We start from the raw sequence: 7989 nt of genomic DNA on the forward strand, positions 1-7989 counted from the left end.
AACATCTAGCACAGGTTTAGGGGGAGAATATGTTTCTAATAATGCATTGTTGGCATTATCTCAGAAGATCTTGGTACAAATTCACATAGCTGTTTTTGATTCAGGTGGAACAAGTTCAGGGGGAGACCATGGTTGCTAGTCTGGATGCTAATTGAAATATGCTACTGATGATAGTTGTTGATGACTATCATGGTCCTGTTTAAAATATTTGGTCTCTGTTATATATGTCATGTATATCTTTTAATGTAAAGGTCATGAAAAGACCTAATTTGTAATCCCAATATGCATGGGATGGATGATGTAATGTTTCTTGTATAAACAATTGGTATATCCCCACTTGGTTGGGTGGATGATTTTGGTATATCCCCAGTTGATTAGGAGATGGATGTATGTATGAGTCTTTGGTGATAGGGAGGTCATTGATTATGTATGTATAGAGTCATGTTATCTTTTGGCAGACCTTGCTTGTGCTCAAGGGAAGCATGGACTCAATCATAGGAGCTCAATTAGAACACTCAGAGAATTCAACATGTACTCAGGGGGAGCATGACCCTTTGCCCTTGATGACAAAGGGGGAGATTGTTGGCATTACGACACAGGTGTTGTCCTTGATGGGAGCTCACTTAGGTGACAGATCACAATTCAGCAGGTTAACAGCATAGAGTTACAGATCAGACTTCACAAAATGAAGAAAGAGATGTATATGCAGGTTCACCATTGGCCAAGCTGCGTATACATGCGGCTTCACTGTATACAGGTCACATATACGTACACATGCACTCTCATAGAAGGAAAGGTGCGTATACCTTGGAAAGCTAAATTTTGGTCTGAAGTATTTGGTCCATAGTATTTTGATCCATGGTATTGGTCCAAGGTATCTAGTCCAAGGTATTGCCCCTAGGTATTTCGTCTGAGGTATTGGTCCTAAATGGTTTTGGTCCATGGTATTGAGAAAGGCCTAAAACTCTAAAAGGAGGAGAAGATCATTAGGCCATGGTGTGCAAATATCGAATATCTAATAAAGTGTGAGATTTAATACACAAGTTATGGGCTTATGGTGTTGTGCTTGATCTGAACCAAGGATGAACCTTAGCGCTTGATGAAGGATAAGATCTAATGAAATATCAGGATCTTAAGGCTTGAAGTGAATTATCTTTATGTGGTTTGATCATTTTTCTGAATAACTAGCGCATGTTGTAGTCTGTAAATGTGATGATCTGGGTATGACTGAAGTCTGGAATTGTTGTAATGTTTAAATAATCATTTACATATATGTACGCAGGTTCACTTTAGAAAAGGCATGTATACATGCTAGATCTGCATATCAAAACAACGTATACATCATAAATTTTATTTGCATATCTGTACGTAGGTTCGCCTTGAGGAAAGTGCGTATGCACGTAGGTTCGACACATGGAAGTAGTGTATACCTTATAAAATATGTTTTAGTTGCTTCTATTTGCCGTTGATGTGTTCTGGGTTCTGGCTTGGATTATGGTTACTTTATTCTGGTGACAGTATTCTGAATGATTAGATTGATAGGTTGTAAAAGTGATTGATTGATTCGATTGTGGTTGGTTCAAAAGGTGATTGGTTGATGTAGATATATTTTATATGATGTTGTTGATGGATCCAGTCTAAAAATTTATGAAACGTGGTCCTTGGAAGAAAAAGGAGAAGATCGTAGCCTTCTGTAGGTTGAAGCCTACGTACTAGTAAACACATCAGCTAGTACAAGAGCTAGGGGGTTGTAGCTCCCTTCGAGTAGAAGCTGAAGAATGAGAGAAGGTTGTAGCCTTCTGCAGGTAGAAGCCTGCATACTGGTATAAGACTGCAGCAGTAAAAAACTGTAAATAGAACTTTCTTATTAAAAGAAGACAGAGATGATTGCAGTAGGTGGTTTTCACCCACATTGGGTTTCCACCTTATATCTTAGTGTTCATGTGTGTTTCTTATGTGTGATGCTTTAATCTGTTTTTACTGCACTTTCTAATGGATTCCTGATATACTGATTAAAGTTCAATGCAAGATAATTTGGGTAAATCAAAAGATATCTACATATATGCTGGTTGTATTAAGTATAGTCGCGTATACATGCTAGTTCACTGAGCTGAAGTAGCATATACAAATCAGTTTTGAAAATTAAATTATTGATCTGATAATGTTGATTCACCCCCCCCTGAGTATTATTTCCAACACAAAGCTCACTTCTTCCATCTAGATTGTGTTTAGCATAGTTGTGAGTTATTTGGGAGATGTGCTTTCTCTCTTGATGGTAGAGGTTGCGTTGTCTGTAGATGATTTCCCCAGTGCATGCAGCAAGATGTCCCACTCTCGTTGAATCTTAGCCAACTCGAACAAACTGATGTTTGCGCAAGTCTTCTTCATATCTTCCACAATATTGTAATCAAGGGCGGGTAGACTCACCGAGATGTTCGAGGTCGAACTGATGTTCATGTTATCCGATGGAGTGTTCTGCAGCTTGGTGGTCATGGACGTACTCTTATCCATTGTTGTCTTCCCAGGCTTTCTTCGCATTTTCTACATTTGGACGGCTGGTGGATCAACCTTCCTCAGTAGTTCAAGATTTTGTTTCATTTCCCAATTGTAGGGGGGCCTTTACTTTTGAGATTGTAATGATCATTCTACTTGGGGGGTTGCTTCTCGGTGCTTGTCTTTTGTGCTACTTGCACGCAGTGACACATGTTAATCACTCGCCCAGTGCTTGAGGTCTCATTAGGTTCAACATCTTCATCATCGTCCATGTCTCCCAATTTTCCCTACGTAATTCTCACTACATTTAGTGTGCAGTTGCATACTAAGCCTACAACTCGTTTCCAATCTAAACAAGACCCTTCAAGGTGATCGTCTTCATGGAATGAGAAAAAATCATCATTCACACACAGTTCTAATTGGAATACTACGCTCGAGCTCTACGCAGTTTTGGTTAGGCAGTGATTGCTGCCTAATGGCATGGTTCCTTGTTGTTGTCTAGGTGGCCAACTGCTCACAGATGTATCCATTGTGTCTTGTTTGAGCTTAGACACTTCCATTGTCAAGTTCTTGACAAGACGAGTGAGGGTTTCAATATCACTTGTTTCCTTGTCTCTACCCTTTCTCGCCACAGCCTGGGGCTTCCTACTCGCATCTTTGGAGCCCTTCGTTGGTTCACTGTCCTTGATGACTCCAATCACACGTAGGTATTTTTCAATAGCAACTACCTCTTCGCAGTTTTCTAACAGAGTTGGTTTCACATCTTGCTTGGGGAACTGTGCAATGTTGGTTAGTAGTGTGGATGTGTAGTAGTCGACAGTGATGGATGGAGTTGACAGGAAGGTTGTGATACCATACTGTTGCGTGACCATCAAAGGTACACGAAAACAATCACCATGCAACATCATCGTACCATACCTCAAGTGTCTATAGATGTAGGTAGAAGTTGTCCAGGTGATCTTCTGCCTTCACTATGTTGTCAGGGTCAAACTTTGTGAGCATTCTCTTTGAGCGCTTCGGGATCCCATGCAAAGCCCTCGGGAGAGCCAATGGTCCCTGAGTCATCCATTCCAACTTTTGGTCAGCCATGTCTTCTTCTTCTTTGTCCTCCTCCTCTTCTTCACAATCTGACGGTTCCGACTCTGAGTTTGTTTGTTCTTCTCTACCTCCACCTCCTCTGCTTCCTTCCCCTCTACCTCCTATACTGGAGTCTGAGCCCAAGATCATGAGGGTGTCTTATTCTCCATGTAGGAAGATTAGAGTTTCCTCTCCGTTCTTAATAGCTTCTACCAGACCTTCAAGTGTGACAAGAACTGCTTCTTCCATTGATGATACAAAAACCCCTGTTCGAGTGGTTTTTTGCTTTGTTGACACATATGGAAGATGTTGTATTCCTGGGATCAGTCTGACTGCTTTCATGAACTAATAGATGATGGGATGGATAGAGAAAAGGTGATGATATGAAATTTCATGCTCACATATGGGAGGTGCGAAGTAACCAACTTTAGAGTCACGGGTAGGTGAGAAGGAGTGCGAGTTACTGCCTTGACCAGATGATTGATGAGTGGGGGTAAGAGGGCATTCAACCTAAACAACTGGTGGCCCTCCTTCTAGTGCCAGAAATGTTGATGGTGCTAGACCCACCAACATTCAGGGATCTCCCCGATATGAAGTCCCAACTAGACCTCACACCATTTCGTGTAGGAGTGTCATCCGGTATGATGGCCCGGTTGCCATTTGTCTTAAATATTTTCCATAGCACTTGCTTGTCAGCACATGAGAATGGTCTTCTTTGTCTTTGAGGTTTGTGTGCTTGTGAGTGCTAGTATTACTTGTGTCAAGGTTCATTCACCACAGAGAGAGAAGGTGGAAGTAAGTCTCTAGTCAAAACGGAAGAATCCCAAATCTATCAAAAACACACAACACAACAGGACATGTGCAGCTTCCAGAGGAGTAGTCCACATGGATGCAGCAGTCACAACACACAAGAGGGATAATACATACAACACTCAATGGAGCAGTCCGTGTGAGTGTGATGATCGATATAGCAAGTTTATGGAAAGGTTTTTTCTGTTGTCCAGTGAGGCAGCCCACACGGGCAAGATAGAACTAACAACTTATAAAACACATTTTCATAAGTATATGTAATAGAGCAACCGAATTAGCTCAATTTTTTTAACATAGGCTAAAGAAACATGCATTACAAGTGTTCCAAGATTAGTCTTACAAAAAATTACAATATATCTGAGAAAACGGTCTGGCCTATTATCAGGCTTCTGAATTAAGTGAAAATTCCAAGACACATCGTTACACCATACATCACTAATCTCTTGAGAGGGGCGTTGGAGCCACTGCTCTCTCCTCAAAGAAAATACTACAGACTCTCAAAGCTACGTGAGGGGAGCCAAGGTAAAAAATTCTTTTGCATGTACAAATGAGGGCTATTTATAGCCAAGGGTAAAGCTGGCCCTTGTGACTATTTGACTTCCCTCATGACTATTTGACTTTCATGACTCTTTAGATTATAAGTGGGTCTCTTGGACTTCCACTTTACATTACATTGATTGACAACAGTATGGCCCATAGTAGTGATGTGGTTGACATGACTCATGACACTAATCGACACGACAATGCTGGTATGTTCATGTTGTTGCTGGTGTGCATGTCGACATGTAGTGCTGCTGAGTGATCGATGTCCTCCTAGTGTATCACAGCTTCACCTCCACATGGCAAAGTGTGCAGAGTCCTCGATGGTCATTGGGTTCACTTGATGTTGCATGTGTGCATTGCTCCTTGCTTGTTCTTTGGCATGCTTCACATGTTTGTTCATTCACGAAAATATCTCCTCGCATATTCGTTCATCCGTCCATCCGCGAACACATCTTCACTTGTTTGTCTATTTGCAAACACATCTTTGCATGGTTGTTTGTTTATGAACACATCTCCTTGCATGAATCGTTTGTTCATTCGTTCATGAACACATCCTTTTGGATGTACTTCCCTTGTTCATTCCATCCATCGTCGTGTCATGTCTATTCGTGTACCTGTATTTGTAATCACTTACGACAAGACGACATCAAATCCATAAACCTCCTAGTCTACCATGATGCATGATTCTTCGCTTTCGGATGCAGGTGGCCAAGAGGGAGGACAAGGCCATGAAACTATGTGGGGAAAGTTTCAAGCTAGGATGCGAGCTCTAGGAACTGCTGGTGAAAGTTGTGTAGAATTCATTGGGAGGCTGAGGTGGGAAATCTAGATCGAAAGTGATTTTCCACGGGATCTGGCTCTGCTGGAGGACACCTCTACACAATTCTGGAGGGAAAAAGTGTGGGCTATCGGACGGCTTGGTGGACAAAACTGTGCAATGTCTGGAAGGAAATGGTAGCGCACTATGGAGTGGTTTGGCAGCAAAAATTGCACAGTTCCTGGAGGGAGCTGGCAGCGGGCTATGGAAGCTACTGGAGAGAAAAGCTTCATAGTTGCAAGGAGGCTGACATGCTGACCACCTCTATGTATTTTCTAATTTGAGTGGGTTGTTGGGCTGCAAAGGGCTTGCTCATGAAATCTGCACAGTTTTCTGGGTGAGTAGCCACCCAACTGACAGGGTGGCTAGCTGGGAAAACTGTGCAGTTTTATGAGGGAGATGTGGACGGGCACTAGGTGTCTTTCTGGCCTATCTGCGCAACTTCTTGAGTCAGCAGAGTGAGTAAGATCTGTAGCTTCTGCGCAATTTTTTAGGGGAGTGAGTCTCGGGGTCATTACTCAGTCAAACTCTCTAATTGACCAGCAAGAGGGTTGATTGATCAGCTTGCAGGCAACAGAACATGAAATGTCTTGTTGGACACTTCTGCGCTGTTCTAGGTGATAGTCGGTCAAGTTGACTCTGGGTGGAGTTCCGGTTGTTAGAGGGTAATCTATTCGTCAGAACTTCAGAAAAATGGCTAAGTGTGTGAGCAAGTGAATTTGTGAATACATGACCTTGCAAACACATAATCAACATGACTTGACGACAAGACACCTCAAACCATCAAGACAACATATGTTCAACATGATTGATCGACGGTGTGAGTGACAAGCGAGACACTTGTGATAGATCGTTGAATGACCATGATGACGCTTGCGCAATAGTGCATACAAATTCATGTGTGAGCACGATAGATGTTCACCAACTCCATGTGACCTGCACACATGAAGTGGCGACCTTACGCACGACCAAAACATGGTTGCAAGAGTGACATTGTGACCAACATGCAAAAAGTTTTTTGTTGAACAATCAAGCAAAGAGGGTGCAAAGACTCAACATGAGCCCATGGGGTGAGCCCGTGTGTTTGCAAACATCAAGTAAAAGCTCAAGGGAGGCTCCAAAATTAGATACAAGCCAAACTTTTGGAGGGTGTTCTAGCCGCTACAACACTTGGGGATACACTGGTAGAATTCCAGCTTCTGTGTTTTGGTTCATTGATAGCATAAGGCCTTGGTGTTTCAAGGAGTATTGAATCAATGTGCGGGTCACTTCGGCTTCCCCGCTTACCCCATGGACAGACATGGTTCACCTTTTTCTAACTCAGTAAAGCACAACAAAAAGTTTCAACTTGATCACAGTGTTTTGAAATCGGTAAGGGTAGTTTGGCTCACGAGTTAACAGAAATTAGAGTATAAGTTTTCGTCTCTTATGTTGCTCCGCTACCAGCACACTTAGACAATACATCAACTGAGTCATGTAGGAACATACGCATTGCTCCACTACCAGTGAGCCTGGTCAGTACCCCAGTGGAGTTGCATGCTTGACCTCTCTCCGTAGGAAGCCTTTCTCTTCTTTCGCCTTTGTAATTTTTTAAGAGGAATGTGCATAGGCACTTATTTATTTTTGGGGTGGAAGAGGGATCCCAACTTATTGACAACAGAAGAGGTTTTTCCTTCAGAGAAGCATGTAAGACCTCTGACATAGATTTTCTTGTTTAGATTTTCCCCTTCTCCATTTCTACTAGTTGGATGAGCTTGAACACACAGGGCAGAACACTGAGTACAAGCATGCAGTTTCCTAGTGTGGACACATGTTCATGGTTGGACCCAAGCTTCCCTTGTAGACGGTTTGTATTTTCCATAAAGACTTCATCGACTGAAGGTTATAACCAAGCACAAAGAAGACGAACGGAGGACTACCCAAGTGTTGTAATGTCACAAGTATCTTTAGATCTCAGCCACATACTCATTCAAAAGCTAGAACTCACTAGAGGGAATCACTTATTTACAAAACTAAAAATAGCATGATAATAAGAAAAAAAACAAAACGAAACAAAAATAGTAAGCGAAATCACAAAAATAAAAACAAGAAATAAGCAGTAAGCAAACTATGCACATGGGGCGGGGTGTGGCTCACCCTACTGAGAATAGTGCTTGAGATATTGGTCATTAACAAGAAGATTTTCAATCCTCCCATCAAATTATTGCAGACGATGCATTTGAGAGCCAAGCTTCTCGTGAACCAATATC

This window comes from Pinus tabuliformis, chromosome 6 (assembly GCF_031772625.1).
Source record: "Pinus tabuliformis cultivar Carrire ecotype Pingquan chromosome 6, CPIR1, whole genome shotgun sequence".
Taxonomy (NCBI): Eukaryota; Viridiplantae; Streptophyta; class Pinopsida; order Pinales; family Pinaceae; genus Pinus; species Pinus tabuliformis.